At 39.4% G+C, this 10,900-nt stretch overlaps 1 pseudogene; it reads left to right on the plus strand.

Moving 5' to 3' along the window:
- The first annotated feature begins 595 nt into the window (after positions 1–595).
- LOC122886988 lies at positions 596–10,347 on the plus strand (annotated as a pseudogene).
- Positions 10,348–10,900: the final 553 nt, after the last annotated feature.

The raw sequence follows: 10,900 nt of genomic DNA on the forward strand, positions 1-10,900 counted from the left end.
AAATATATATGAAATATAAATATAGATCAAATATATATAGAATAAAAAATAAAACTTGTGACTTGTATATTTTAGTTTAGTGCAGCTTAGGACTCAAATGTTAAACCCTTTCTTTGAATATTTATGAATAAACATTCAGTTTGTTTCAAATGAGGTGCAGATTGTTTTTATTTTGTAATATTAGAATTACAATTGAATATTATAGGATAATAATTTAAACTGAACTTACACTCAAACTTGATTTTATTTTTGTGTATCAAAGCATGTGGACCTGAACTTTAAATTATACCCAGACATTCAGCAAGAAAATACTGACATTTTATTGAAAATATTTAATATTCAGAAATATTCACAGTAAACTGAAAATATTGTAACTGTGACAAAATGTTCAGATTGGTCCCAAATCATATATTATTTGATGATATTTGAAGTGTAAAAACATATCGGACTGTTCAAATGATTTTATTCTATGTCTTAAATCCTCATATTGTCAAACTAAAATGTATCAGACAAATAAGTGTTCAAAGAACATTTAGAGGGTTTCTGTTGTTGTTGATTCTCAGTGCACTTGTGTAAGTTACAGTTTAAATCAGACTGGCAGCAGAAGTGGGATTATTAGTATTTTATCAGTAGTTTCATTGCAGTTTACAGAGTGAAAACATCTATTTTAACACAAACATCAGACAGAAACAAAGATCAGATCCGTCTGCAGGGAACAGACTGAGACAGTCGGTGATGTGCAGCACAGACAGGATGCAGTCCTCCATCTCTATGGTAACCGTGCGCTGCCTGTTGCTCCTCGGCTCCGCCTCCTCTCCCCTTTGAAACCACACGACAGCTTCAGCTGAGCTGCCAATCGGCAGCACCGGCCTTATCTGTCCGCCGCAGGGGCTGATGGGAGGTCTGAGGACCTGTTAGAAACCACATGGCCCTCGTCTGATCTCGCAGCTCGTCCTTGTTTGGCCTCGGCTGCATCAGAGCGCCACTTCTCCCCAGGTTCACCAGAGGAAACGCACTGCACACAATGCTTTCCCTCCCAGCTGCTGCTCTGTGCTGTCTGTGTTCAGGTGAGTGTTTCCAGCCAATCAGGAGCCAGCAAACTCAACCTGTAACAAACACTGTCACACTGACCTTCATCCATCTGTCTGTTTCTCTACAGCGCTGGTTGCCATGGCAGCAGAGCTGATTCAGGATGATTTAACATTGACCAGGAGAGTTGGTGAAGCTGTCTCCTTCAGCTGTGGAGGAACTGACCGGTGTCCTACTAATTTTGTACATTGGTACCAGAAGAAAGACACAGAAACATTTACAAAGATTCTGGAAATCAATAAGAAAAACTGTGATGTACATTCAGGCTACAATCATCCTCAGAAAGATGATTTCTCAGCTGTGAATAAACAGAACGGCTGTGAGTTGAAGATCCAGAAAGTTAAACTCTCTCATTCAGCCTCCTACTACTGCTCCTGTTATAAGTCTGCCCACAGTGAGAAATGATCCCTGCAGCCTGAACAAAAACCAACAGATGTCAAACAGTGTTTGTGACAGGAAGAGAGCAGCAAACCACAGCCCAGGTTCACATATTTCACCTCCATCTCAGCCAGAGTCACAAACATACTGAACTGAGGGATTTATTTCATATTAGATTTATTTATATTTCCATCAGATATTCCAGCAGCTTCACTGTTGTTCCACACAGTGAGGACAAACTAGCAGCACAGAAGCACAATGATGAAACAAGGTCAAGAGAAAACAAGAAAAGTGCAAACTGAACACAAACATGATCCAGATGAAATAACAAACATGTTTTATTTTTTAAAGTAATACTTTAATCGTCGTTAAAATCGTCCTCTTTGTTCTGCTGCTGGAATAAAGTCCGTTCCTCGCTCACAATACTAATCTGCTCTTAATGAAAACTCTTCCAGCAGCACTTCTTGTTTAACACCTTTCAGCAGATTTCACCAGATCATTTCACTTTATTACATTTTAAGAGACAAATCTTGGACACATGTCAGGTCAGGATGTTGTCCTTCTAGCAGCGGGTTATTAGGACGCTGCTTTCGTTGCCAGATTTCCAGAAATGTCCTGTGGATGTTTCTGGTTCCCAGAGGATGAATCCTAACATTTATGGTGACCTCCTGACCTTTCCTCTAGCGCCACCATCAGGACAAAAGTTTCTCTAGTCTTGACTTTTAATAAACTTACTGAAAACTTTAAGGCTCCCTGGAGAATGAAATACTTTGTGACATTTAAAGCTGCACAAATCAATATTTTCATATGAACAAAGGCTGAAATGACTTTGTGGAATGGAGGCGGACTGGTCGTTGGGAGGACCAGGAGGTTTCCCAGTGGCTGTTACACAAACTGATGCAATGAACAAACAAAGGTAACATGTTAATGCAGGTATAGTGTTAACCATGTTCACCATCTTAGTTTAGCGTGTTAGCATGCTAATGTAACCACTCCCTCTGCGCCCCCCGCCTGCAGGAATCTCTCTACGCCCCCTGGGACTCTGCGCTGTGTTTCTGATGTGTGGTGGGGTGTCGTGGGGAGGGAAGGAAGCATCGGACGCAGGGTTCTGGATCGGGGTTGAGACCTGGTAGCACTTTATTGGCTAACAACAACAACAGCTCTCGTCTCTGCTGCTCAGGGCCGGCTCCACAGTTATTGATATGATATTTCAGTATCGATCTAGCTTACTACGATGCCAACTGGCTCATGCCAGCCAGAAAGCTAATGTGCAAAGTAACCATGATGATGGAACTCTGTTTGATTGGCCACTTGCCTCAGTTACGACTTTACGTCCAAACTAGTTGCCCATGTAATCGTGATGCAACTGATTTTAGTACCTTACAGACTAAATAGCCGTTACTAATCCTCGAGTATCGACTTTACACCCTGACTTAGGAGAGAACTTACACACAGCTGGTGTAACCCAGTGCAGAACCCTGTTTTTATCGATATAATGTTAGCCATTATCACTGAAACTGGACAACGAAACTTCAGCACAATGCCTTACGTTCTTGGAAGTTATTTAGATAAAAATATTTTAAAAATTTTGATTTCTGTCAATTTAAATTAAACTCTTGGAAAATGATTTACTGCGAGAAAAAAATATTCAAATGAAATATTTGGTAAACAAAAGAGCTGAAGCTTCATCCTGCACTATTTCCACAGAATAAACGCTCGACCGGGACACAGCAAGCAGCCAAAATTACAGCCAATATTTTAGAACCAAACACGAGTGCTTATTACTCAAACCCACGCCAAAGTGCAACTTCATGTCTTAATAAACACAGAGAATGAACAGATGAACTGGATGGGTGGTTTTAGTTCTGATATTTCATGATGATGTAAGCCGCCGTCAACACTGCTGACCTTACGGTGTCTGGACATAACAGTCAATAGCGTGAGCCTCGACAACACGTATATTCACAGGTGTGGAACATAGTCCAGCTCTTCATTCAGTGTTATGATACACAGAGATTCTGGACCCAAAAGCACGACTGACACAGAGAGAGATGAAGTGATGAGTTTCAGTTTGTTGTAAAAGCGAAGAGACACCAGGTGTGTAGAAGGAACCAGCGGGAGCCGGTGGACTGGCCGATGACAGCAGGCTGAGGTGGAGAACCCGTGGTAAGCAGTTGCTGGAGGAGCCGGTGAAGAGTCGGAGGCAGGTGTCCGTTGACGGGGTGAGCCTGGACACAGGAATTCAGAAACCTAGTCAGGGGTTCAGAAAAACAAGCAGGAGAATCTTTCAATGATCACTAGTCAGCGGCCGAGGCGTAATTCCACGTAAACGGACGATCTGGTGAGAAGAGCCGGGTATATATACTGCAAGGTGTTGATTGTTGGATGGAGAGCAGGTGGCTAACAGCAGGTGAGCAGCAGGTGTGTCAGTTCCTGATTGGAGGTTCCTCGGAGGCCAACACTAGGAGTGGTACAGCTGTACCATGATATTCAGGCGCTTAACTTGAACATCCAAAATGTTTCTCTTTCATTTACCTCCTCCCCTCTCAGACGTTTCTACAGCCTCTATACCTTCTACTGCGAGTGAGTCCGGGTTACATCCAGGCTGCTGTCTGTAGTGCTTGGCCATCGGGTAGTTTTCATTTCCTGTGCAAATGGCATATTTGTGCTCAGCGATTCTCTCGTTTCTTTTTGTTCTCCCACATAGAAATAACCACAGGGGCATTGTAGCTGGTATACTACATGAGTTGTATTGCAGTTAATGAATCCTTTTAAAGTATAGGTTTTATTTGAGTGTACATCCTTTAAGTTGTTAGTGTGTTGCGTGGTGTCACAGTGGTTACATCTAACACACTTAAGGTGTTGAATTTGTCCATTCGGCATGTTCTTTTTATTTTGTAGTATGTGCCATTGTCAAGTTGGCGCTGTGCCTCAGTTAAATACTGTGTTTTTTGCCACACTACTACAGAGCCTCATTTCTCAGCATGTTTTATCACAATATCCTCATTTTTTGCCAAATCATCCAGAGCAATCCTTTCTTTCTTGGATATGTTATGCTTAGTAGTTTCATTTCATTTCTTTGTTGGTCTCTTAATATGTCCTTGGATCCAAAGAGCACCTGTTTTTGATACCTGCATTTGTGAAGTAGCACTCTTCTACGGTGGCTGACAAGGGCAAACGCACTGCAACTTAAAAAGCACATGCAAATAGACAGAACGCAAGCAAATTAAAAAAACATCTTCATCAATTTGACAACACATGTGCTGCAAATACACACGACACCAAATACAAAAACGCGCTGCAAACACAAGACGACAGCGGAAGTGTTTCCAGAGGACACTAAAAAGATTTGTGACTCATGAAGTCGGGTCGTTTCATCCGTTCATTGTTTTCCTGTTGTTTTGTTTTGTACTGTTTCTACACTTTGCACAGTCTGATCTACAGTATTTCTCTTTACAATGCTTGGCCTTCTGTAGCCTACACCTCGGGATATTTCTGGTCTAACAATGCCTATATGATTACCGTGCAGGCTACAGGTTGTCTGTCAACACTGGAGGTGGGATAGTGAAGGTTAATATCTGTCATAAACACAAAATCTCCTCACAAATCATTAAAATTACTGATAGAATTCCACGTTTTCGCTCTGCAAGATCTTGAGAGGCTCATGCAGATGCAGCGGTCACTTTCAGCGCATGTGCAGAGTCAGAAACCCACAACATAAACATGAACGGATGATGCACGGACCCGACTTCAGTAACTTGATGAGTAACAAACCGTGGCAACAAACATGACAACAAGCGTGTTCAGCAATCTTTGGCTAGAATTGTGCTGAATTCTCTGCGGAACAGACTCACAACTGCGTCACGTAGTGGTCCAAGTCAGGCTACTGTCGTACACTAACATTTGCTAATTAGCACTCAACACAAAGTACAGCTGAGGCTGATGGGAAAGTCAAGTCAATTTTATTTATATAGTCCAATATCACAAATCACACGTTTGCCTCAAGCGGCTTTACAGTCTGTGCAGCGTACGACTCCCTCTGTCCTCAGAGCCTCGAATCAGATCAGGACAAACTCCCCAAAAAACCCTTTAACAGGGACAAATGAAGGAAGAAACCTCAGGAAGAGCAACAGAGGAGGGATCCCTCTTCCAGGACGAGACATGCAATAAATGTCGTGTGTGCAGAAAAGACCAAAACAGCAAAATAACAATATGTAAAATCAGGACGACTATATTATAGATAGACTGTAAACATATATGAAGAATACGAATCAGGGAGGACGTTGAGCAACTTCCAGGTGCCACCAAACAGACAGAAAGTCAGAATGTCATCAGTTCTGCAGGTATTTGGTCATGAACCAAAGTACTGGACAGATTAAAGTTTGACCTGCTGGTGGCGCTAGATGAAAAGTCAGAGGGTCACCAAAGTTATTACAGTTCATCCTGAGGGGAACATGAATGTCTGAACCAAATTAAATGGTAATCCATCCAGTAGCTGAGATATTTCAGTCTGAACCTAAAACATCGACCTGCTGGTGGCGCTAGATAAAGAGTCAGAATCAACAAAGTGAATTAATGAAGTTAATCCTCTGGGGACCAACAATGTCTGAACAAAATTTCATGTCAATCCATTCGTCCATCCTTTGGTCCAGGTCCAGTCCATCTGGACTAAAGCAGTGGACCGGCAGACATTAGCATCCATAGAGCAGCACTGCTAGTGTGTCTAAAGAGACAATAAAAGAAGAGACAGTCATGTTGATGTGAACATCAGAGAAACACATCATGGAGCTGAAATATGATCCTGGCTCATAATTTGGACTCGTTCACCTCAGCTGACACATTCAGCAGCAGACAGGTTTTTGTATCAGTCTGTTTCACTGTGGGGAGTTATGGCTACTACATCTTTGGCTCTGGAACTAAACTGTATGTAACAGGTAAGAATAAACATTCATTTTCCTTCAGATGTTTTATTGAACAAGTTGAAAATGTGTTTTAATGAGTTTCTGCTGCTTCAGGCTTTACATGTTAGTTTTTTCATAATTAGCAGAGAATTCTTGCAGCCATGCAGCTGTTGTTACATAAAAAAGGTTAATGATTCCTGAAAAGATGTTGAAATCTCACTGCACAGCTGAAGTTAGTCTTTATTTCTGCATGAGAAAAACAATTATATTTTAGAGCTGAAAACAGTCTGATAATGTTAATATTACAGTCTAAAGTATAGAGTTTTTATAACCTCTTAATAATAATCTTTAAAATCAAGATGATCTGTGACGTGAAATCTATTTTAATATATGTTTGCAAATGTATTTTGAAATGCATTTAGTGCTAAATACTTTATATTGTATAGGATAATAATTATACTGTATATTTTAGCAGGTAAAATGGATGTTATGGTAATTATATTTAATATGATGGGAAATATGTTCTTTAGCACAAAACATGTTAATGCGTGAAGAAAAAGAGATTTTAAATGATTTTACAATAAATAGAATTCATGTACACTAATTTATATATTTGTATTAGATAGGATATATGATGATGTATGATAGCACACACACACATCTTAATACACATTTACTATAAACCTTAATAGTGTATGATACTTAACATGATTTCAAATATATAATAGTAAATATTTTGGTGGTGAATTTAATGTATTAGTTATTATACATACATGAAGATGTACTTACATTTTATTGTTGTAATACATAATGTGTATATATATTGTAGTTTTAACAGGAAAGTATTATATTATATTATATTATATTATATTATATCATAATAACTATTTCCTTCACGTGTAAGAATCAGAACACATCATGGTGATTGTGTTTCATTTCAAGGTTAAAACCTATAAAATTGATTTATTGATTAGTTTTGTACTCATTACAGCGGGGTATATGGTGGTAAATATATAATATAACACACTATACATATTGTAATAATTTGTATTGTATTGTGTATATATATATTAACGCTGTACTGCCTTTTGACCCTCACAGCCTCCCATTTCTGAAGATTTGAATTTCTGTTGTTTGTAATATCTGATGACATGTTTGTGGTGAATCAAACGAGGAGCTGAAGTTTGTATAATGCTGCAGTTTGTGGTGAGAACATACTTTCAGGAAGCAGAGCCACATGTGGTGCAGTGCCAGAAAAGACTCCAATAAATGGGATTATTTAACACCTTTAAATCGAGATAACTTCTTCAAAAATATAAGCATGTGCACGAAGCTCTAAAGAAGCATAACTGATGAGGTTAAAACACAGGTTTCATTTTTATCTGTATTCCTAAACAGCATTTTGTGAAGTATCGAGTGGAAAAGGGTGGAAGTAAGAAATAACACGAAGACAATAACGTGTTCATACAAACATGTTGTATTTCTTCTACAAAGGCAGAGGGCAGAAAATGTGGAAGCTACGAGTGATTTCTTCCTGAGGCTGCAGCCAGAAAGTTCAGGAAATGAAAATCAAGGTTCACAGAATAACAGGCTGAAAAACAACTGAATTATTACATAAAGAAAAAAACATTAGAATATTCTAATACAACTTTTCTAATGAATATGAGGCAACAAAACATATCTGTGACCGATTTGTTTGATTAATAGATAATATCAGAAGACTCCAATCTTCTAAGAAACTGTTTTCCTTTATATGAGGGCAAAATTTACAATGATTATTTGTTATTATATTATATCATTAGTATTTTATATTACATAATTATTATTCATTACTTTGCTGTAATATTATGAATTTGACTTCATCCATTAAAATAATAATAAAGTTTATTTCTATCGAGCCTTTAGAAACCAGAGTTGCAAGGTGCTTCACAGAATACAACACCATACAGATAAAACAAAATGCAAAAGAACAGCATTAAAAAGTGCAAATAGTTAAACATAGAAAGATAAAATATAAACAAGCACAATTTGAATAGGCATAAAAATATTATACAAACGCCAGTCTGTACAGGTGAGTTTTTCAAAGCTTTTTAAATTGAGGCGCTGACTCAGCTGATCTGATGTTGAGGGGCAGTTTGTTGGAGCTAAAACAGTAAAAGCATGATCCCAACTGTCAAATAATATATTCTTAACATTTGTCTTTTTCCCATAAAACATATCACGACATGACATGATAATTATGTTTGCTATGAAGTGAATATATATCTGTAGTGTGTAATATGTAGTGAACTTTGTGCTGTGTTGATGAGTAGTTTAGTGATCAGAGTCCATGTAGTTTCCAGGATCAGACTGAATGCAGTGCAGTGCTGGAAGCTGCTGCTGACTGTGTGAATGTGTGTCTGTGCTGCTTGTTGCTGCTGTCAAACTTCAGATGATCAGGTGGTGAAGCCCGTGGTGAGCGTGTACCCAGCAGCATCCAGAGGCCACCTGGAGGGAAGAGCTCCCTGCTGTGTCTGGCCTCAGCCATGTTTCCTCCTCTGGTCCAGATCTCCTGGAAAAGACGAAAGGAGAACGGTCCTCTGGAGGATCTGCCCCTGCTGAGGGAGAGCAGCTGGAGCTCAGAGAGTCGGGACGCACCGCCGCCATCAGAGTGATTGACCGGGACGCTCTCCACACATATAAATACCGCTGCTACGTCCAGCACGAGGGGGCACAGTGGAGGCCCAAACAGAACAAGGTAATGAAGGCTTGGTGACTGTGTTCAGCAGTGATTCAGCTTCATGTGGAGACGCTGTCAAAGAGAGCAGAGGAGCAGAGGACTGACATTTCTTTTTGACTCCTTTTCTGTTTCAGAGGTTCCAGCTCGAGCATCCTGTCCTCCAGAGAGAGAGCCAGCAGACCTGAAAGCTCTGCAGCAAGCTGACTGTAAGATCACCTGCTGCCTCTCTGCAAGGACAGCTCCAATGTTCTGCTGAAGTTAGGGCTGCATATAAAACTCAACTAATCCCATTTACAACTCATAATAACCTGTGTCTTTTTATTTATGGACTTTCCATTTGATCCTTGAGTGACTTTAAATGTCAGAAATTGTAGTCAGTTGTGAATTACAAAGTTAATTGTAGCTCTAAACTTGAAAAAGGAAGTCAGATCCTGTTTAGGGCCCCTAAAAAGCTTGGTTGGGCCCTGACTTGTTGTATTTAATAAGGGCCTTTGAGCTTTCATTCAAATTGTAGCCGACCCCTGTCTTCATGTACAGCTGGTTGTCCCGTCTGTTATACTGATGAAAATCTGATGATATTCTGATTAAATTTACACAGTTGAACAGACTGAAACTGTGTAAAGAAGAATGACCTGTCTCTCTGTCTGTCTGTCTGTCTGTGTGTCTGTGTGTCTGTCAGTGTCCTTCCAGTCTCAGTGCAGGGTGAAGCTGCTCTGTTTGCTGTACACAGGGCTGATAGTGAAGAGTCTGGTGTACTGCTGTGGACTCTCTCTGCTGATGATCCTCAGAAACAAGGGACCGTCCACCAGCTGCACACATGCTGACTGACTGTTTTCTGCTCGCCTTTTCTCACCATCAATTCATCTCATTTATCACTTTGATCAGCTGTCAGAAATGTCAATTATGACGTGTTGTGGTTGGTTTTTAAATGTATCTTTTTATGCACAGGTTAGATACAGTCAGTTACTAAGTATAAATTCTTTGGTAAACTGTTTAATAGTTTATTTGCTCTTTTAATTGTGACACCTATAATAATAGAAAATGAAGCAGAATCATTAGCTGTCGGTAGATATTTTATTGTTTATAGTATATTTCTGTTCTAATGTTTCTTTTTAATACATTATGCAGAGTGTGGCAGGTTTGTCAAAGTCTTTCAGTGTAACATTCTCAATAAACTGAAAAATCACACAGTCTGTGTTTTATAAACATCCTTGTTTTTATGGATTTCATAGCAAATAATCAGAAACAGAATCAACCTCATTGGCCGTGTATGTTGACACCTACAAGTAATGTGTCTCTGGTTGTAAGTAACTCAATATACTGTCACACAGCAGCAAGAACAAATGTACAGGAAGATATGAATATAAGCATACAGCTAAACAAGGACCACAAAGCTAAACAAAGATCAGCAAACACAAACATACAGCTATTATACACATGTCAGTAGGTGTGGGTGTGCCATCAGGTTCAGTGCAGACCCCCTTTTATAATTGTGTCAGTGTGGATGTAAAACTCTACGCTGATGACACTGTTGTTTCCACACATGAACAAACAGCAGAACGAGCTGCTGTGAAGCTACAACTGCTATAAAATGATCAGACAGCGGCTTCATCGGTCGGGCTGAAGTCTGAATGTTGGCAACATGACGGCTGTGTTTATTTTTTCAAAGCCAATAAAATGCCAAATAGCTCTTACAGCTTTATCAAGATTTAATGGATTGGTATAGTTACAGATTATACGTAAACTAAGATTTATATTTATGTAACACATATCAAGACAGAACCACAAAATGCTTCACAAAAAAAATACAAAC

The sequence above is a fragment of the Siniperca chuatsi genome, linkage group LG13 (assembly GCF_020085105.1).
Source record: "Siniperca chuatsi isolate FFG_IHB_CAS linkage group LG13, ASM2008510v1, whole genome shotgun sequence".
Classification (NCBI taxonomy): domain Eukaryota; kingdom Metazoa; phylum Chordata; class Actinopteri; order Centrarchiformes; family Sinipercidae; genus Siniperca; species Siniperca chuatsi.